At 46.8% G+C, this 22,500-nt stretch overlaps 1 pseudogene across 1 annotated transcript in view; it reads left to right on the forward strand.

Moving 5' to 3' along the window:
- Window positions 1-22,500, forward strand: part of LOC143298967 (sodium- and chloride-dependent GABA transporter 2-like) — a 91,815-nt pseudogene that overhangs the window by 37,296 nt on the left and 32,019 nt on the right. The window contains exons 5-8 of the transcript XR_013057449.1: window positions 11,966-12,098; window positions 13,288-13,422; window positions 17,332-17,435; window positions 19,780-19,904. The product of XR_013057449.1 is annotated as a sodium- and chloride-dependent GABA transporter 2-like (transcript). The remainder of the gene's footprint in view (window positions 1-11,965; window positions 12,099-13,287; window positions 13,423-17,331; window positions 17,436-19,779; window positions 19,905-22,500) is intronic.

A 22,500-nucleotide genomic window follows, 5' to 3' on the forward strand; every position in this document is an offset into this window, starting at 1 on the left:
GGGGGGCATTCCCAATCCTGCACAGTACCTGTTCAGTTGGGGGGGGGGTGGGGGGGCATTCCCAATCCTGCACAGTACCTGTTCAGTTCTGTGCAGCACCTGAAGGCATGGCGGCAAGAGTGTGATCACCCCTCCTCCTCTGCCAGGCATGACCCGATAATTCACACACATCACGCTCTGTCGGTCCTTCACACGTCACGTCACGCTGAGTCACTCTGCCCGAGGTCAGGGCGTCAATGAGACGATCAGACATGTCAGATCCTGTTTTGAACGTTGCTGCAATCATATCTCTGTGTCTGTGTTGTGGCTGATAACCTCAGTCACATCTCTGTGTCTGTGTTGTGGCTGATAACCTCAGTCATATCTCTGTGTCTGTGTTGTGGCTGATAACCTCAGTCACATCTCTGTCTGTGTTGTGGCTGATAACCTCAGTAACATCTCTGTCTGTGTTGTGGCTGACAACCTCAGTAACATCTCTGTCTGTGTTGTGGCTGACACTGTCAAGTATACAAAGCACCTTTTGATGGATGTCACAGTCAGATATACAAAGCAGCTTTTCACGGATGTCTCTGTCAGGTACACAAAGCACTGTGAAATCACTGCTCACCACCCCTGTTTCAACAAAGGTGACTGGTATTTATTTGAGCTGGACACGCCCCTTCCCTGGAACATTGCCAGACTGACTGAAATGACTAAGGTGACATGTGACACCACCTGGATAGGTAAACAACACACTATGGTGACATGTCACACCACCTGGATAGGTAAACAACACACTAAGGTGACATGTCACACCACCTGGATAGGTAAACAACACACTAAGGTGACATGTCACACCACCTGGATAGGTAAACAACACACTATGGTGACATGTCACACCACCTGGATAGGTAAACAGCACACTATGGTGACATGTGACACCACCTGGATAGGTAAACAACACACTATGGTGACATGTCACACCACCTGGATAGGTAAACAACACACTATGGTGACATGTCACACCACCTGGATAGGTAAACAACACACTATGGTGACATGTCACACCACCTGGATAGGTAAACAACACACTATGGTGACATGTGACACCACCTGGATAGGTAAACAACACACTATGGTGACATGTCACACCACCTGGATAGGTAAACAACACACTATGGTGACATGTCACACCACCTGGATAGGTAAACAACACACTGTATCTCTATATGTAACCTGTCTTGTGATCTTGTTGAAATCCATTATATTCAACACAACATGATACTCATTTTGTCATGTCTGATAAGATCTGTCTGATTATCGGTTTCAAACCTTAAATGTCCATACCCATTACGTCCAACATGATATGATGCATATTATGGCAAAATATAAGACATTATGTGTAATATGACATGTCTTATGTTCTCTTCCAAATCCTCGGTGACATGCAGGTTGAGTTCAGACCCCAGCATGCCACATGACAGTGTCCTGTGCACTTGTGAAACGATTTTTTTTAATTGCACACCCCCCCCCCTTCCCCCCTCACCCCGCAATAAATAAGAGCAACATTATTTTGATCGGAATGAAGAGCAGAAATAAGAACAATGATATGTTGACCAGAAAGAAGAGCAAAAATTTGTTTCCGGAAAGAAGAGCAACAATATGTTTTCCAGAAAAAAAGAGCAACTATGTTTCCAGAAAAAAAAAGCAACATTATGTTTCCAGAAAGAAAAGCAACGATACGTTTTCCAGAAAGAATAGCAACATTATGTTTCCAGAAAGAAGAGCAACATTATGTTCCCAGAAAGAAGAGCAACTATGTTTCTAGAAAGAAGAGCAACTATGTTTCCACAAAAATAGCAGCATTATGTTTTCCAGAAAGAAGAGCAAAGTTATGTTGTTCAGAAAGAGCAGCAACATTACCTTGACCAGAAACAACAGAAAATATTGTGGACCAGAAAGAAGAACAACATAATGCTTACCAGAAACAATAGAAAATAATGTGGACCAGAAAGAAGAACAACATAATGCTTACCAGAAACAATAGAAAATAATGTGGACCAGAAAGAACAACATAATGCTTACCAGAAACAACAGAAAATAATGTGGACCAGAAAGAAGAGCAGAGACAAGGGCAACATCATGCTGACCACATTTCACAACGCTCCTTCGTTTTCACAATCAGTCCAGTCTGGAAATTAAAGTGTACACATATAATATATATATTATACTTATCCTCCACCTCCCCCTGCAATAAAGGACAAAGTGATAGTTGATTTCACAATGTTCACACCTTCTGGCCTGTTTGTTGTTTCACTTGTGGCCCTGTTTGTTGTTTCACTTGTGGCCCTGTTTGTTGTTTCACTTGTGGCCCTGTTTGTTGTTTCACTTGTGGCCCTGTCTGTTGTTTCATGTGTGGCCCTGTTTGTTGTTTCACTTGTGGCCCTGTTTGTTGTTTCACTTGTATTGTGGCCCTGTTTGTTGTTTCACTTGTGGCCCTGTCAGTTGTTTCACTTGTATTGTGGCCCTGTTTGTTGTTTCACTTGTGGCCCTGTTTGTTGTTTCACTTGTGGCCCTGTTTGTTGTTTCACTTGTGGCCCTGTTTGTTGTTTCACTTGTATTGTGGCCCTGTTTGTTGTTTCACTTGTGGCCCTGTTTGTTGTTTCACTTGTGGCCCTGTTTGTTGTTTCACTTGTATTGTGGCCCTGTTTGTTGTTTCACTTGTGGCCCTGTTTGTTGTTTCACTTGTGGCCCTGTTTGTTGTTTCACTTGTATTGTGGCCCTGTTTGTTGTTTCACTTGTATTGTGGCCCTGTTTGTTGTTTCACGTGTGGCCCTGTTTGTTGTTTCACTTGTGGCCCTGTCTGTTGTTTCATTTGTGGCCCTGTTTGTTGTTTCACTTGTGGCCCTGTTTGTCGTTTCATTTGTGGCCCTGTTTGTCGTTTCACTTGTGTTGTGGCCCTGTTTGTTGTTTCACTTGTAGTGTGGCCCTGTTTGTTGTTTCACTTCTGGCCCTGTTTGTTGTTTCACTTGTATTGTGGCCCTGTTTGTTGTTTCACTTGTGGCCCTGTTTGTTGTTTCACTTGTATTGTGGCCCTGTTTGTTGTTTCACTTGTAGTGTGGCCCTGTTTGTTGTTTCACGTGTGGCCCTGTTTGTCATTTCACTTCTGGCCCTGTTTGTTGTTTCACATGTATTGTGGCCCTGTTTGTTGTTTCACATTGTGGCCCTGTTTGTTGTTTCACTTGTGGCCCTGTTTGTTGTTTCACATGTATTGTGGCCCTGTTTGTTGTTTCACTTGTGGCCCTGTTTGTTGTTTCACTTGTGGCCCTCTTTGTTGTTTCACTTGTATTGTGGCCCTGTTTGTTGTTTCACTTGTGGCCCTGTTTGTTGTTTCACTTGTGGCCCTGTTTGTTGTTTCACTTGTATTGTGGCCCTGTTTGTTGTTTCACTTGTGGCCCTGTTTGTTGTTTCACTTGTATTGTGGCCCTGTTTGTTGTTTCACTTGTATTGTGGCCCTGTTTGTTGTTTCACTTGTATTGTGGCCCTGTTTGTTGTTTCACTTGTATTGTGGCCCTGTTTGTTGTTTCACTTGTGGCCCTGTTTGTTGTTTCACTTGTGGCCCTGTTTGTTGTTTCACTTGTATTGTGGCCCTGTTTGTTGTTTCACTTGTATTGTGGCCCTCTTTGTTGTTTCACTTGTGTTGTGGCCCTGTTTGTTGTTTCACTTGTGGCCCTGTTTGTTGTTTCACTTGTGGCCCTGTTTGTTGTTTCACTTGTATTGTGGCCCTGTTTGTTGTTTCACTTGTGGCCCTGTTTGTTGTTTCACTTGTGTTGTGGCCCTGTTTGTTGTTTCACTTGTATTGTGGCCCTGTTTGTTGTTTCACTTGTGGCCCTGTTTGTTGTTTCACTTGTATTGTGGCCCTGTTTGGTGTTTCACTTGTGGCCCTGTTTGGTGTTTCACTTGTATTGTGAAGTCCGCCATCAAGAAGCTCAAAGGTGGCAAAGCCCCTGGCATCGACGGGCTCCCAGTGGAAGTGTACGTTGGTGGAGGCAACATTGTCGCAGAACAGCTGACATCCCTCTTCACTCTGTGCTGGGACAAAGGAGTAGTGCCAGGTGACCTCAGAGATGCAGTGATCGTCTCCCTCTACAAAAACAAGGGTGAGAAATCTGACTGCTCCAACTACAGAGGCATCACCCTTCTGTCAATTGCAGGAAAGATTCTGGCAAGAGTCCTACTGGACAGGTTGATTCCCACCATCGCCGAGGAAAATCTCCCCGAGAGCCAGTGCGGGTTTCGAGCAAACAGAGGAACCACAGACATGATTTTTGTGCTACGCCAGTTGCAGGAGAAGTGCAGGGAGCAGAACATGGGCCTTTACGCAGCCTTCGTCGACCTGACCAAGGCCTTCGATACGGTTAGCCGAGATGGGGTCTGGAAGGTCCTGACAAAGCTTGGATGCCCACCAAAGTTTCTTGCAGTCCTCAAGCAACTCCATGAAGATCAGCGTGGCCAAGTGAAGTGTGGAGGCGAACGTTTAGAGCCGTTTCCCATTGGAAACGGTGTCAAGCAAGGCTGCGTCCTGGTCCCCACACTCTTCGCAATCTTCTTTGGCCTGATGCTGAGGGAAGCCAAGGAAGATCTGTTAGAAGGCATCTACATCAGATTCAGAACTCATGGCAGCATCTTCAACCGCCGTCGTCTCCTTGCGCGTACCAAGACCACTGAGGAACTGATCCTGGAGCTGCTGTTTGCAAACGACTGTGCTCTCCTCGCTCACACTGAGGAATCTCTGCAGTTAGTCGTCAACCACTTTGCTGATGCAGCCCGGGCTTTTGGCCTCACCATTAGTCTGAAGAAGACCGAAGCCATGTACCAGGCACCCATTCATGGCACCTACGCACCACCCAAAATCTACATTGACGGGCACCATCTGGATGCTGTGGAACATTTCACTTACCTTGGAAGCATCATCTCCAACGATGCCACAATCTCCAAGCATGTGGACCATCGTCTGTCCAAATCCAGCAGCTCATTTGGACGTCTCCAGAAACGTGTTTGGCAAAACCACTCCCTAAGACTCTCGACCAAAATCCAGGTCTACAGGGCAGTCGTCATCAGTACCCTGCTGTATGGATCTGAAGCTTGGGTCCTCTACAGGAGACACATCAAGCTGCTGGAGCGTTTCCACCAGAGATGCCTCCGCTTCATCATGGGCATCAATTGGCAGGACTATACCACCAACATCGAAGTCCTGGAGAAAGCTGGTCTCCCAAGCATCGAGTCAATGCTGATGCTTCGACAGCTGTGCTGGGCAGGACATGTTGCGCGTATGGACAACTCCAGAATGCCAAAGGCCGTCTTCTACGGCGAACTGCGTGAAGGTAAACGCAGCGTTGGAGCTCCACGCAGACGCTACAAGGACCAACTGAAGCAGCAGATGTCATGTAGCAAAATTGACCACCACAGCTGGGAGACACTGGCAGCAAACAGATCTGCCTGGAAAACTTCCACCAGGAAAGCTGTCAGGAATTTTGAAAAGGTCAGGACACAGACAGCCAGGGAAAAACGCGAGCGGAGAAAGGAGGCATCATCTCAAGTTCACCCCCCCTCCAGCGACCAGCCAACCTTCACGTGCGCCAGCTGTTCCCGACAATGCAAGTCCAGGATTGGCCTGTACAGCCACCAGAAGGCTTGCCTCACCAGGACTAGACCTTCTTCCCAGTGATCTTCGGATACGAAGAAACTGCCATCATGTGTATTGTGGCCCTGTTTGTTGTTTCACTTGTGGCCCTGTTTGTTGTTTCACTTGTGTTGTGGCCCTGTTTCTTGTTTCACTTGTGTTGTGGCCCTGTTTGTTGTTTCACTTGTGTTGTGGCCCTATGTGTTGTTTCACTTGTATTGTGGTCCTGTTTGTTGTTTCACTTGTGGCCCTGTTTGTTGTTTCACTTGTATTGTGGCCCTGTTTGTTGTTTCACTTGTGGCCCTGTTTGTTGTTTCACTTGTGTTGTGGCCCTGTTTGTTGTTTCACTTGTGGCCCTGTTTGTTGTTTCACTTGTGTTGTGGCCCTGTTTGTTGTTTCACTTGTGGCCCTGTTTGTTGTTTCACTTGTGGCCCTGTTTGTTGTTTCACTTGTATTGTGAATGACAAAAGCAGAGCGGCTGTCAAAGAAATTCTTTAGAATCGGCAGTTGGAATTGTTCCAGCGCGAGAATGAGAATCTCAACAATTGAGAAATTGGCATACGATTTTGACATTTTATGTCTCCAAGAGACCAGGACAAGTGCAGTCAGACCAATACATTTATGAGAATTTCACAGTCTTTCAAAGGAATGAAGGAAGAGGAGTAGCAATCATACTGAACAAAAACCTAAAAAAACAAAGTTTCCACCATAAATCTAGAGAAATGGTGTAGCAACTCATGTGAACTAGTGGGGGTGCGTCTCGAAAAACCTGACGGAATTCACAAAAGCATCGTGCTCATCAATGCCTATGTTCACCCAGGAACCTGCACAACAAAAGAGGACTGGGCCTTTTTAGAGGAAATAGAGAACGAACTTGGAGACTCAGTCATTATCTGTGGAGACCTCAATGCAAGATCCAAGCTATGGGACCAGCGGAACACCAACCCACAAGGACTCGCACTTGAAGGAATGATTGGGGAAATTCTTCTTAGCCCATTAACAACCACATCCCCAACTCGCCTTGGAACAAGACAAGGGGACGGTGACAGTGTGATCGACATCGCTCTAACATCTCCAAAATTCAGAGCAGAAATGAATGCAGAGACGCTTCCACACCAAGGCAGTGACCACCTCCTGGTAGTTTTCAGTCTACAGAAACTGTCAGATAAACGCTGCATGAAACCGCGTGATCCATTTCAGTATGAAACCAAAGAGACAATCGTCATCGAAAAATTAAGACGCAGAAGAAACAAAAGAACGGCACCGAACAGGATGCAAACTATTTAGTCCCCATGGTGGAATACCGACACAGAGAGGGCCTGGATAGAAAAACATGCGGCTGTCAAACTTTGGCAAAAAGAAAGAACAAAACCATCTCCAGACAAAGATATTGAAACAAAAATGAAAGAAAAAACTAAACAGTTTGAAACCATTGCTCAAGAGGCCAAAAATGACAAGTGGAAAGAGTTTTGCGAGGCACTCAGTATAACATTGACAGAGTTCTGGCAATTTTATCGTCGCATGGAAGGGAAAACGTGCACAACAACAACCCCAGACATGGTAGGCACTGACGGAACCAAGCTTAAGACAAACGAAGAAAAAGGATCCGCCCTGCTCAAACGTTTCATACAACAGAGCGATCAAAGAAACTTAGATGAGAAAAAGAAATATGTTGAGGAGTTAAACCAAACCCTTATGCAGACTGGACCTGATGATGACTTGACAATAGATGATCTAAATGAAGCAATAGCTAAATGCAAGAAAGAATCTGCCCCTGGCCCAGACAAAGTTCGCTACTCGGACATCAAGGAACTATCGGAAGAAGACAGAAGCAAACTTTTCAATCTATATCAAAACAGTTTCCACAATAGACATGTGCCGGAGGACTGGACACACAGCTTCTTAAAACCCATACAAAAACCAGGAAAGGACCATCATCAGGTAAGCGGCTACCGGATCCTAACCATGCAAAACATCGCTGGAAAGCTCATGGAACGCATGATAGCCAGGAAACTTGCAAGGGATCTTGAACACAGGCACATTCTCCCTTCAAATCAAGGTGGCTACAGAACAGGCAAGTCCATGTGGGAAAATGCAGCTGCTTCTGCATATGAGGTGTATGAAGGATTTCAAAGGAAAGAAGAAACACAAGCAGTAGCAATCGACCTTGAAGATGCCTACAATAAAGTCCAGTTTGCACACCTCATGGAGCTGCTACTAAGGTATGGAGTAAGTTTGACACTGACAAGATGGATAGCAGCAGCGCTTCAGGAAAGAACCGTTGTCCTACGCCTCGGAGATTGGATGTCTGCACCTTCTAAACTATCCATGGGACTGCCACAAGGGTCTCCGCTCTCTCCTGTCCTGTACAATGTCTACACGAAGGGCCTTGCAGACTTAAACAACAATGGAATAGCTCGGGTGCTTACTCTTGCGGATGATGGCCTGGTCTTCAAAACTTCGAAAGATGCTCAGGAAAGAACCAAATGCTCAATGGTGCAAAGACACAGGATCTTCCATCAATCCAGCGAAAGCCCAAACGTTGCTGTGCACCCTGAACAACAGAACCGCGAGCAAATCACCACCTTCTGTGTCATTCGATGGGATTCAGATCGAGAAAACTGAATGCCTATGCTACCTAGGAATACACTTCGACAGGATGCTGACCTTCAGAAAACATACGGAAAATACTGTTCTTAAATGCAAAAAAGGCCTTTCAGTCTTAAAGGCAATGGCAACCAAAGGTATTGAACAACGCCACCTCTTCCTGCTATACCAATCACTCGTCCCCAGTGTGATCGACTACGGACTTGGGCTAACAACACCGTCTCAAAGCAACCTCTTAAAATTAGAAAGAGTTCAAAATGAAGCTATGAGGCTGATCCTTGGAACAACAAAAGACACGCCCACAGAAACCATGCGACACCTGCTTGACCTTCCTTCAGTGCAGGCCAGAAACAAGTTAGAACAGGTCAAGACCTACTTCAAAGCATCAGAAATCCCTCAAAACCCACTGCATGACGCAGTCAACCAACCAAAAGGCAGCCGTCTAGGACGAGGAAGATCATGGATGGGGCAAGCAGAAGACACAATCCAGCTAGTATGCCGACTACAAGACCTGAAAGAAACAAAAGAATGGGAGAAAAACCCCGAAAACCTCAACCATCTATTCAACACAGCCATTTCACCCACTCTAGGAAGACATTGTCAGGAATGGCCAGAGGGCAAAACTGATGCGGAAGTGAAGCTACTCATAGAAGAAAACAGTAAAGAAGAGGACATCATCATATACACAGATGGCTCAGTCACCAAAGACCAATCCGGTTGGGGATTCACTGCGAAACAAAATGGAAAAACAGTTAGGGAAGAGAATGCTGCCTACAAAGTCACAACCTCCAGCCTAACGATGGAAGTTGAAGCTGTGACATATGCCCTCCAGTGGCTATCGTCCATCCATACGCCCGGAAACCAACATGCCATGATTCTAACCGACTCAATGAACCTCATACAGAAAATTGAAAACGGAATGGGAAGCCCAGAGTGGCATAAGGCAATGCGCAACTTTCAGATAAAAAAAACTCACATGGTCATACTGCCCGGGACATGCAGGAGTTAAGGCAAATGAGCGAGCTGACAGACTTGCTGGTAACGCAACACCAACGAGCGGCCTACATCTAGGAAAATCGGAAATCCTCAGAAAAGTCAAAGAATATCAAAAAGAACAGGTACAAGGCCATCACACCATCGATCGCCTCAAAGAAATAAAAGCAGAGAGAGGGAGCGGCCGTAAGTCTAACATGAAAGGTAGAGCACGATGCTTTGCAAATCAAACAAATATCGGCATCATTTCCAAACCAACATTGCGCAAATTTCTTCAAAACGGAACAGAGTCTCTGTGGGCTTTTCCAAATACAATAGACTGAGCAACACACTAGACGCCACGTTCTTGGCATCAGAGATCTTTTCCCATCCCTCTTGCGGCCAATCAGTGGCAGCCTCTGTGCGTGTGTGTATGTGTGTGTGTGTGTGTGTATGTGTGGGTCTGTGTTTTTTAGTGCGTTTGTGCATGCGTGAGAGTGTAAGTGTACACAAGTGTCAGGAGAGTTCTGTGCATGTGGTTGTGTGTGTGTGTTGTGTGTGTGTGTGTGAGGGGGAGGTGGGGGTGCAGGGAGGAGGTGAGGTAGAGGATGAGGTATGTGAGTGTATGCATGCCTACACTGTGGGAGCAACAGGATATTGGAACGTATACATTATATATATATCTTTGTATATATGTGTGTGGGGTTGGGGGTGGGAGATATGGGCGTGTGTGTGTGTGCTTGTACAAGTAAGCGTTCATCTGTGTGTGTGAGTGTGTGTGTGTGTGCGTGTTTGTGTGTGTGTGTGTGTGTGTGTGTGCCGTGGAAGCTGCGATACACAGACAAGAAATGAGTGTGTGGAGGAGGGGGTAGAGGAGGTGCAGGGAAATTTGTGGTGTGTGGGTGTGTGTGTGTGTTGGAGCTCATGTACGTTTATATGTATTTGACTGTGCTTTCATATCTGTGAAACTGCGTTTTGGGGGCATATCTGTTATGCATGTGTGGGTGTATGTGTGAATGTGCGTCTTCATGTTTTATATTTATTTGCTTATTTATCATCAATGTTGTCTTATTTATTTAATTATTTATTTATTATTATTATTATTTTATCATTATTTTCATTACTACTATCTTTTTTTCTTTCTTTTTTTATATCATAATTATCATTTATTTATTTATGTATGTACGCTTATCTATTCTTTTTTTCTCAAGGCCTGACTAAGCGCGTTGGGTTACGCTGCTGGCCAGGCATCTGCTTGGCAGATGTGGTGTAGCGTATATGGATTTGTCCGAACACAGTGACGCCTCCTTGAGCTACTGAAACTGAAACTGAAACTGTGGCCCTGTTTGTTGTTTCACTTGTATTGTGGCCCTGTTTGTTGTTTCACTTGTGGCCCTGTTTGTTGTTTCACTTGTGGCCCTGTTTGTTGTTTCACTTGTGGCCCTGTTTGTCGTTTCACTTGTGGCCCTGTTTGTTGTTTCACTTGTGGCCCTGTTTGTTGTTTCACTTGTGTTGTGGCCCTGTTTGTTGTTTCACTTGTGGCCCTGTTTGTTGTTTCACTTGTGGCCCTGTTTGTTGTTTCACTTGTATTGTGGCCCTGTTTGTTGTTTCACTTGTGTTGTGGCCCTGTTTGTCGTTTCACTTGTAGCCCTGTTTGTTGTTTCACTTGTATTGTGGCCCTGTTTGTTGTTTCACTTGTGGCCCTGTTTGTTGTTTCACTTGTATTGTGGCCCTGTTTGTTGTTTCACTTGTGGCCCTGTTTGTTGTTTCACTTGTATTGTGGCCCTGTTTGTTGTTTCACTTGTGGCCCTGTTTGTTGTTTCACTTGTGGCCCTGTTTGTTGTTTCACTTGTGGCCCTGTTTGTTGTTTCACTTGTGGCCCTGTTTGTTGTTTCACTTGTATTGTGGCCCTGTTTGTTGTTTCACTTGTGGCCCTGTTTGTTGTTTCACTTGTGGCCCTGTTTGTTGTTTCACTTGTATTGTGGCCCTGTTTGTTGTTTCACTTGTATTGTGGCCCTGTTTGTTGTTTCACTTGTATTGTGGCCCTGTTTGTTGTTTCACTTGTGGCCCTGTTTGTTGTTTCACTTGTGGCCCTGTTTGTTGTTTCACTTGTATTGTGGCCCTGTTTGTTGTTTCACTTGTGGCCCTGTCAGTTGTTTCACTTGTGGCCCTGTTTGTTGTTTCACTTGTGGCCCTGTTTGTTGTTTCACTTGTATTGTGGCCCTGTTTGTTGTTTCACTTGTATTGTGGCCCTGTTTGTTGTTTCACTTGTATTGTGGCCCTGTTTGTCGTTTCACTTGTGGCCCTGTTTGTTGTTTCACTTGTATTGTGGCCCTGTTTGTCGTTTGTTGCTATTAGTAACCTCCTTGCACTGTGTCAGGAACATGGTGCTGGTCATCAGTGACGTCATTGCTCTGCGACAGGAACAAGGTGCTGGCCATCAGTGACGTCATTGCTCTGTGACAGGAACATGGTGCTGGTCATCAGTGACGTCATTGCTCTGTGACAGGAACATGGTGCTGGTCATCAGTGACGTCATTGCTCTGTGACAGGAACAAGGTGCTGGCCATCAGTGACGTCATTGCTCTGTGACAGGAACAAGGTGCTGGCCATCAGTGACGTCATTGCTCTGTGACAGGAACAAGGTGCTGGCCATCAGTGACGTCATTGCTCTGTGACAGGAACAAGGTGCTGGCCATCAGTGATGTCATTGCTCTGTGACAGGAACAAGGTGCTGGCCATCAGTGACGGCATTGACGAAATGGGGACGGTGAAGTGGGACCTGGCGCTGTGCCTGTTGCTGGCCTGGGTTGTGGTGTACGCCTGCATCTGCAAGGGCATCCGCTCCTCCGGCAAGGTGCCTGCTTCCCGCCTGTCTTGGGCTCCTCTTCCTTTGTACATGTCTGTCCACCACCCTTCTTCCTCTCTGTGTCATACACTTCTTTGGGCTCCTCTTCCTTGGTACATGTCTGTCCGCCCTCTTTCCTCTCTGGCCTCCTCTTCTCGATGGTTGCTGTGTCACCACATGCTCATACCGACACATATTACGTGATGTTGTATTGTTATCGTGTCGGTTGTTGAGATCATGAAGACAGGACACCTCGTCCTCTTCCCCTCACCGTCCCGTCACCCACCACTCCGCCCTGCACCCCCCAGACCTCACTCCGCCCTGCACCCCCCAGACCTCACTCCGCCCTGCACCCCCCAGACCTCACCGTCACCACTCCGCCCTGCACCCCCCAGACCTCACTCCGCCCTGCACCCCCCAGACCTCACCGTCACCACCCAGCCCTGCACCCCCCAGACCTCACCCCGCCCTGCACCCCCCAGACCTCACCCCGCCCTGCACCCCCCAGACCTCACCGTCACCACCCAGACCTCACCGTCACCACCCAGACTTCACTCCGCCCTGCACCCCCCAGGTCTCACTCCGCCCTGCACCCCCCAGACCTCACCGTCACCACCCAGACCTCACCGTCACCACCCAGACCTCACCGTCACCACCCAGACTTCACTCCGCCCTGCACCCCCCAGGTCTCACCGTCACCACTCCGCCCTGCACCCCCCAGGTCTCACTCCGCCCTGCACCCCCCAGACCGCCCTGCACCCCCAGACCTCACCGTCACCACTCCGCCCTGCACCCCCCAGACCTCACTCCGCCCTGCACCCCCCAGACCTCACCCCGCCCTGCACCCCCCAGACCTCACTCCGCCCTGCACCCCCCAGACCTCACTCCGCCCTGCACCCCCAGACCTCACCCCCACTTTGTTTGGAGGGGGTGAAGGTCACGTGCTGTTCTCTGTGCCCATGTTCACTCTGTGTATGATGATGGCGATGTTGATTATGATAATGATGTCGATGATGACGATGTGACGTTGACGACGACAACAACGATGACGATGACGATATTGATGATGATGATGACTACGATGATGATGACGACGATGATGATTAACGATGACGATGTCCATGATGGTGACGACGACAATGATGATGGTGATAATGATAACGATGATAAGACTGATGAGGAGGATGACGGTGTACAGGTGATGTACGTGACGGCCACGTCCCCCTACATCTTCATGCTGGTCCTGTTGATCCGGAACTCCCTGCTGGACGGGGCCCGGGACGGGGTGGAGTTCTATCTGAAGCCCAACATGACCAGGCTGGGAGAGATGGAGGTCAGTGTTGTTGTTGTTGTTGTTGTTTTTGACGGGGCCCGGGACGGGGTGGAGTTCTATCTGAAGCCCAACATGACCAGGCTGGGAGAGATGGAGGTCAGTGTTGTTGTTGTTGTTGTTGTTTTTGACGGGGCCCGGGACGGGGTGGAGTTCTATCTGAAGCCCAACATGACCAGGCTGGGAGAGATGGAGGTCAGTGTTGTTGTTGTTGTTGTTGTTGACGGGGCCCGGGACGGGGTGGAGTTCTATCTGAAGCCCAACATGACCAAGCTGGGAGAGATGGAGGTCAGTGTTGTTGTTGTTGTTGACGGGGCCCGGGACGGGGTGGAGTTCTATCTGAAGCCCAACATGACCAAGCTGGGAGAGATGGAAGTCAGTTTTCTTAAAAGAAAAATATGAAGAAAAACAATCCGAACTAAGTCCAGAAGAAACTGTTGGAACAATATGAACATGATCAAACTCGAGGAGGATACTGGACTTTCCACTAATTCAGTATGAGATTTCCAAAGTTCGACAGTTCCAACATCAAGGACTTACATTCTCTCTGAGACAGGCGGCGCTTCACTAGGGGCAAGCCGCTGTGGTGTAGGTCCCGTTTGTTTTTTTCGTCTGTGGATGTCTGTGAATGTCTGTGGATGTCTGTGACTTGTTTCCTCAGTGGTCGTCTTTTGAAGGCATGTGCCTCACAGTTATGTAATGTGTTCAGCAGCCCCTTCACCTGGTCTCTAAGAGATTACCCCTATTGTGAGGAAATGCTTTGAATGCATAATTCTCAAATACAGTCTGTCTTACACTGTTCCATACAGTGATCAACACCATTTTGCTTACAGCGCCAATAGAAGTACTGCCGATGGTATACTCACACTCCATCACGCATACACCCACCTTGATAAACCAAATTCCTTTGTTCGTGTTTTGTTCATAGATTTTTTCTTTTTCTTCTGCTTTCAACGCCATCCAACCTCATGTGGTGGCACTGAAATATCAGTTAATATCCCTTAATATCAGTTCAAAGCTCGTTCTATGGATCATCAACTTTCTCGTTATGCGGACCCAATCTCTTCGTTTCCATCAAGCTCTTTCGTCTTTTAAATCAGCTTCAACTGGTGCCCCCCAAGGAACAGCTCTGTCACCTGTCCTGTTCACATTATATGCCAATGATTGTACTGGAACAGAAACAACACCTTTGATTAAATGCTCTGATGACTCTGCCCTTGAAGATATTTCTAAATCTGACACTATCGATTTTGAACAAGTTGAGATCTTTTCATCTTGGAGTAAGCAGAACTATTTAGATATAAATGTTGAAGAAACGAAAGAAATGGTTATTGATTTCAGGAAAAGTCCGACCCCTGTCCCTCATCTCTTTATCAACGTTGCACAAGTCGAAAGAGTTAGGGAATACAAGTATCTAGGAAAACAATTGACGATAAACTCAGTTTTACACCCAACACCTGTCACTTCCAAAAGAAATGCCAGTCTCGCATCTACTGCTTACAGAAGCTCAGACACATTCAGGTCAGTCCCAGAATTCTTCAGAATTTCTATCTCTGCTTCATTGAATCACCTTTAACTTTCTCGTTTATCTGCTGGTATGGAACTTTAAACGTGAAGAACAAGAACATATTGAGCAAAGTTGTAAATGTGTCTCGCAAAATAGTTGGTATCAAACAAGAACCTTTGAATAAGTTGTACAAACGACGAATGAAACAAAAACCACCACAGATCATTAGCGATGACAGCCATACACTATCAAAATAGTGTGAACTTTTACCTTCAGGGAAACGCTACTGATTTCCCAGACTGAAAACTCTTAGAACCCGCAAGTTTTATACCTCAGTCAGTTCAGTTTTTAAATAATTGATCAGTCTAAATGCAGAACTATTGTTACGATAAGTCTGCACGCGCGCGCGCGCGCGCGCGTGTGTGTGTGTACGTACGTACGTGTGTACGTTATATTTTGTATTTGATTTTAAATACTGCTAGATAACTTGGTTTTAACCGTGTATGCATGTCTATGTTTTAGTTTCGTATGATAATTATTTGTGCATGTGTGTGACTGTGATTATTTTATGTGATGCTTATTTTAACACTTAAGCATATTTTCTTTTATACATGTATACATTTACGCTGATATTGAATGACTGTGATCAGTGGGTGTGTATGATTGTGAGGTCCCACATTAACTTGGCATTGAGTATTTTAATCCTTCTGTGTGTTCATACCGTACATTGTTTGCATAGCGTACACCATGGACGAATTTCTCTTCTTGGGACAATAAAGTATTCTGTATCTGAGAAAGTCAAGTGACCCATGTCACTGAAGATCCCGAAGTCCATTTAACAGGCCACTCCTGTGAACAACATTCTTTGTGCCACCAAACCGGAATGACAAAAATATTGCTGCACTTCACAATACATCAATTCGTCAACACACATTCACCTCAACGCTTAAAGAACGTGCACCACTCGCCTTTCTTTACAATTCGAGTTCAGACCAAACTACAATAACAGCGAAGCCATACAAAAAAAATCGTCATCATCATCATCACCGTCAGCCCTGACATAATCATCATCACCATGACCATCAACATCATCACCACCATCACCATCACTGTCAGCCCTGACATCATCATCATCACCATGACCATCAACATCATCACCACCATCACCATCACTGTCAGCCCTGACACCATGATCATCACCATGACTATCATCATCATCATCACCATGACTTTCATCATCACCATGACTATCATCATCATCATCACCGTCACCGTCAGCCCTGACATCATCACCACCATCAAATCTCTGACAGGTGAGTGTGGACGATGACATGAGTACAGGGGTGGGTGTGGACAGGTGTGTATGGAGGGTCACATGTATACAGGTGTGGGTGTGGCCAGGTGTGGTTGTAGACAGGTGTGGATGTACGATGACTTGTATACAGGTGTGGGTGTGTTCAGGGGTGGATGTCGACAGGTGTGGATGTACGATGACATGTATATATGTGTGGGTGTGGACAGGAATGGATAGACGATGACATGTATACAGGTGTGGGCGTGGACAGGTGTGAATGGACGATGACATGTATACAGGTATAAGTGCGGACAGGTGTGGGTGTGGACAGGTGTGAATAGACGATGACATGAATTCAAGTGTGGGTGTGGAAAGGTGTGGATAAACGATAACATGTATACAGGTGTGGATGTTGACAGGTGTGGATAGACGATGACAGGTATACAGGTGTGGATGGACGATGACATGTGTGGAGAAGTGTACAGGTGTGTGTCTGTACAGGTGTGGGTGAGGAGAAGTGTACAGCTGTGTCTGTACAGGTGTGGGTGTGGAGAAGTGTACAGATGTGTCTGTACAGGTGTGGGAGTGGAGAAGTGTACAGGTGTGTGTCTGTACAGGTGTGTGTGTGTGTCTGTACAGGTGTGTGTGTGTGTGTGTGGAGAAGTGTCTGTACAGGTGGTGTGTGTGGAGAAGTGTACAGATGTGTCTGTACAGGTGTGTGTGTGGAGAAGTGTACAGATGCGTCTGTACAGGTGTGTGTGTGGAGAAGTGTACAGGTGTGTGTCTGTACAGGTGTGTGTGTGGAGAAGTGTACAGGTGTGTGTCTGTACAGGTGTGTGTGTGGAGAAGTGTACAGGTGTGTGTCTGTACAGGTGTGGGTGTGGAGAAGTGTACAGGTGTGTGTCTGTACAGGTGTGGGTGTGGAGAAGTGTACAGGTGTGTGTCTGTACAGGTATGGGTGTGGAGAAGTGTACAGGTGTGTGTCTGTACAGGTGTGTGTGTGGAGAAGTGTAGAGGTGTGTGTCTGTACAGGTGTGTGTGTGGAGAAGTGTAGAGGTGTGTGTCTGTACAGGTGTGGTGTGGAGAAGTATAGAGGTGTGTGTCTGTACAGGTGTGGGTGGATGCAGGAACACAGATCTTCTTCTCCTCCTCCATTGCTCTTGGTACTCTGACCGCTCTGGGCAGCTACAACAAGTTCAAGCACAACTCTTACAGGTGAGAACCATAAGCATCATTCTTCTGGTGGGGAACCTTAAATACATCAAGTTCAAGCACAACTCTTACAGGTGAAAACTTTAAGCATCATTCCTCTGGTGGGGAACCTTAAATACATCAAGTTCAAGCACAACTCTTACAGGTGAAAACCATAAGCATCATTCTTCTGGCGGGGAACCTTAAATATAAGTTGAAACACAACTGTTACAGGTGAGAACCTTAAACATAATTCTTCTGGTGGTGAACCTTCAATACAAGTTGAAGCACAACTACTACTGCTGAGAACCTTAAACATAATCCATCTGCTGAGGGACTTTAAATACAAGTTGAAGAATGACTCCTATGGGAGCTTGTAGAGGTTATTACTGGGAAGGCCAGCAAAGAGAGCAATAATGAAGGTGGGATAACATTGAAGGCAACAGCAAGTTTGTTGGCAGCATCAACAGACAGGGAGGGGCGCGTTTTACTCATTTCACGAACCTGAAAATAAAGAACATTACACAGGTGGTTCAAATGAGTTTCCATCTTGAGGGATGAATCCAGGTAAAAACCAAGATTGCGGACAGAACTTGAGAAAGAAATTTCCATGTCAGAACAAATGATAGACGTTGTATTTATATTTATATGCTTGGGTTTATTTTTTATTACCAGTCAACATGAGTTCTGTTTTGTCATCAGTCGTATTTAAGACATGTGGAGTGCACTCAGGCAGTGAACCCCTCGTCAATAAGGAAAAATCCTGGTGATTTTCATTTGTGCATGCTCTCAATTTTACTTCTCACCACACCTTCAGAGCATTGCCATGATCTGTTTTACTTCTCACCACACCTTCAGACCATTGTCATGCTCTGTTTTACTTCTCACCACACCTTCAGACCATTGTCATGATCTGTTTTACTTCTCACCACACCTTCAGACCATTGTCATGATCTGTTTTACTTCTCACCACACCTTCAGAGCATTGCCATGATCTGTTTTACTTCTCACCACACCTTCAGACCATTGCCATGATCTGTTTTACTTCTCACCACACCTTCAGAGCATTGCCATGATCTGTTTTACTTCTCACCACACCTTCAGACCATTGCCATGATCTGTTTTACTTCTCACCACACCTTCAGAGCATTGCCATGATCTGTTTTACTTCTCACCACACCTTCAGACCATTGCCATGATCTGTTTTCCTTCTCACCACACCGCCAGACCTGTCATGCCCTCTGTTTTACTTCTCACCACACCTTCAGAGCATTGTCATGATCTGTTTTCCTTCTCACCACACCGCCAGACCTGTCATGCCCTCTGTTTTACTTCTCACCACACCTTCAGAGCATTGTCATGATCTGTTTTACTTCTCACCACACCTTCAGACCATTGTCATGATCTGTTTTACTTCTCACCACACCTTCAGACCATTGTCATGATCTGTTTTACTTCTCACCACACCTTCAGACCATTGTCATGATCTGTTTTACTTCTCACCACACCTTCAAACCATTGTGGAGAGAGTTCGCAAAACACGTGCTGTCCGCAAAGCACGCCTGTTTTCCATCAACAAAAACAATGCCACAAAAGGATCCGCCATATTTACCTCTGCTTCGTGGGCAGTCACCCTTGGCAGGTAGTAAGGTAATTGCCTTCGGATTTGTGGACCCGCGGTTAGGCTCTTGTGTTCTTGAAGATCGGAATTGCTTACCTTGGAGCAGTTTGCCTTGCCTCAGGCAGATTAGCCGCAGGTACACATTTACCCACAGGCACGTTGGTCTGTTTGAATAGGCCCCAGGAATGCGGATGGGTGGTGGATAAAAGACAAGACAATTTTAGCGACAGGTTCAGTAGACTGCCATGAAAACTGACAGACGAAACACACGCTACATGACATCAGACAGTCAGACAGAAGTGACAAGTTCAGAGTTCGACGTGCAAGAACATGAATTACATGAATTCATTCGCTCCAACTGCCAGTCTCACATTCAGTCAAAAGATGCAACATTCATTCATTGGATTGTGACACTGCCCCTCCCCCCCATCCCTCCCCCCGCCCTGTACAACAAGCAACGCCTGAGTATAGACAATTTGTGCGCATGTGTGAATGTGTGGGCGTGTGGGTGAACACGAACATGTGTGAGTGTGTGGGTGTGAGGGTGAACACGAGTATGTGCGAACCTGGGTGTTGGTTGGTGGTGGCGGGAAACGGGAGGTGGTGTGTGGGTGTATGGGTGTGGGTGGAGGGAGGCGGGGCGTTGGGGGGAAGGGGGGGCACACGGCAAACATTACTGAGAGTGTACGTGAGTGATTTATCAGGTTGCTATCTTGTGTGTGTGTGTGTGTGTGTGTGTGTGTGCAGGGACTCGGTGATCTTTGCTCTGGTGAACAGCGGGACGTCTTTCTTTGCCGGCTTCATCGTCTTCACCATCCTGGGCTACATGGCCAAGATACAGGGCAAGGAAGTCCGGGAGGTGGCTGAGTCAGGTACCGTCCTGTATTCTTCACCTGTCCTGTCCTGTCCGCCTGTTGTTCACCTGTCCTGCCCTGTCCACCTGTCCTGTTGTCCACCTGTCCTGTCCTGTCTGTCCTGTCCACCTGTCCTGTCTGTCCTGTCCACCTGTCTGTCCTGTCCACCTGTCCTGTCTGTCCTGTCCACCTGTCCTGTCTGTCCTGTCCTGTCTGTCCTGTCCACCTGTCCTGTCTGTCCTGTCCTGTCTGTCCTGTCCACCTGTCCTGTCCACCTGTCCTGTCCTGTCCACCTGTCCTGTCTGTCCTGTCCGCCTGTTGTTCACCTGTCCTGCCCTGTCCACCTGTCCTGTTGTCCAGCTGTCCTGTGCTGTCTGTCCTGTCCACCTGTCCTGTCCACCTGTCCTGTCCACCTGTCCTGTCCACCTGTCCTGTCCACCTGTCCTGTCCTGTCCTGTCCACCTGTCCTGTCTGTCCTGTCCGCCTGTTGTCCACCTGTCCTGCCCTGTCCACCTGTCCTGTTGTCCACCTGTCCTGCCCTGTCCACCTGTCCTGCCCTGTCCACCTGTCCTGTTGTCCACCTGTCCTGTCTGTCCTGTCCACCTGTCCTGTCTGTCCTGTCCTGTCTGTCCTGTCCATCTGTCCTGTCTGTCCTGTCTGTGCTCTGTGTAATGGGTGAGGGCTCTGTGTGTGTGTGTGGTGTGTGCGTGCATGTGTGTGTGAGTGTGTGTGTGAGTGTGTGTGTGTGTGTGTGTGTGTGTGTGTGTGTAAAGGCTGAGGGCTGTGTGTGTGTAAAGGCTGAAGGCTGTGTGTGTGTGTGTGTGTGTGTGTATGTGTGTGTGTGTGTGTAAAGGCTGAGGGCTGTGTGTGTGTGTGTGTGTGTGTGTGTGTGTGTGTGTAAAGGTTGAGGGCTGTGTGTGTGTGTGTGTATGTGTGTGTGTGTAAAGGCTGTGTGTGTGTGTGTGTGTGTGTGTAAAGGTAGAGGGCTGTGTGTGTGTGTGTGTGTGTGTGTAAAGGTTGAGGGCTGTGTGTGTGTGTGTGTGTAAAGGCTGTGTGTGTGTGTGTGTGTAAAGGCTGAGGGCTGTGTTTGTGTGTGTCTGTGTGTTTGTGTGTGTAAAGGTTGAAGGCTGTGTGTGTGTGTGTGTGTTTGTGTGTGTAAAGGTTGAAGGCTGTGTGTGTGCGTGTGTGTGTGTGTGTGTGTGTGTGTGTGTGTGTGTGTGTGTGTGTGTGTGTAAAGGCTGAGGGCAGTGTGTGTGTGTGTGTTTGTGTGTGTAAAGGTTGAGGGCTCTGTGTGTGTGTGTGTGTGTGTGTGTGTGTGTGTGTGTGTGTAAAGGTTGAGGGCTGTGTGTGTGTGTGAAAAGTGTGAGGGCTGTGTGTGTGGGTGTGAAAAGTGTGGGGGTTGTGTGGGTGTGAAAAGTGTGGGGGTTGTGTGTGTGTGAAGTGTGTCGGAGCTGTGTGGGTGTGAAAAGTGTGGGGGCTGTGTGTGTGTGTGTAAAGTGTGGGGATTGTGTGGGTGTGAAAATTGTGGGGGTTGTGTGTGGGTGTGAAAAGTGTCGGGGCTGTGTGTGGGTGTGAAAAGTGGGGGCTGTGTGTGGGTGTGAAAAGTGTGGGGGCTGTGTGTGTGTGTGTAAAGTGTGGGGATTCTGTGGGTGTGAAAATGTGGGGGCTGTGTGTGTGTGTGAAAAGTGTGGGGGCTGTGTGTGGGTGTGAAAAGTGTGGGGGCTGTGTGTGGGTGTGAAAAGTGTGGGGGCTGTGTGTGGGTGTGAAAATGTGGGGGCTGTGTGTGGGTGTATACGGGTGAGGGCTGTGTGTGGGTGTATACGGGTGAGGGCTGTGTGTGGTAGAATCGAGGCGAGTGGGGGTAGGTGTGTAAAGGGCCTGTGGGTGTGTAAACGTCATGTGTAGTGTTCCAAGATAACTTGACACAATTAACTAACAGAAGGATTTTGTTTACATTTATTAGAACACATTCACCATATGTCAGCTTGGTAGCAGTGGGGTGTTGTAGCTCTCTGACGTCTCCTGTGAACTATGTCTTCTGACTTAAATGTGTGCAGCCAGTTGGGAATCAAGGTATCATATTATAAGTGAAAATAGTAGCTGTTTGTTGTTGTTGTTGTGTTTGTTGTTGTTTGTTTGTTTTGGTTTGGGTTTGTTTTTTGTTTGTTTTTTTGCTTTTACTTTGTTTTTTTAATTCTTTTGTGAAAATACCCTTGCTAACTATTACCGTGCTTGTGTAATATGTAACTTGTCACAGGAAAATGGTCATGGTGATGATGTTGAAGAGAAAATATAACCTTCATTGCAAGGGGAAAAGAGTTGATGAGCGGGTTTGTAAATTGTTAAATGGTATGTGTGTGAGTGTGTAACGTGTGTGTGTAAAAGGTTTGAATGTTTTTGTATTTAAGGGATGTGGGTGTGTAAAAGGGGTTGGTGTGGGTATGTTAAGGGTGTGTTGATGAGTGTGTATGTAAAGTGTGCATGTTGGTATCTGAAGGGTGTTTGTAGGTATGTAAAGGGTTGATGTGGGTGTGTAAAGGATGTGGGTATGTAAAGGGTGTTAGTGGGGATGTAAAGGGTGTGTGGCGTTTAAAGGGGTATGTGAGGAATATGT

Source organism: Babylonia areolata, chromosome 24, assembly GCF_041734735.1.
Source record: "Babylonia areolata isolate BAREFJ2019XMU chromosome 24, ASM4173473v1, whole genome shotgun sequence".
NCBI classification, from domain to species: Eukaryota; Metazoa; Mollusca; class Gastropoda; order Neogastropoda; family Buccinidae; genus Babylonia; species Babylonia areolata.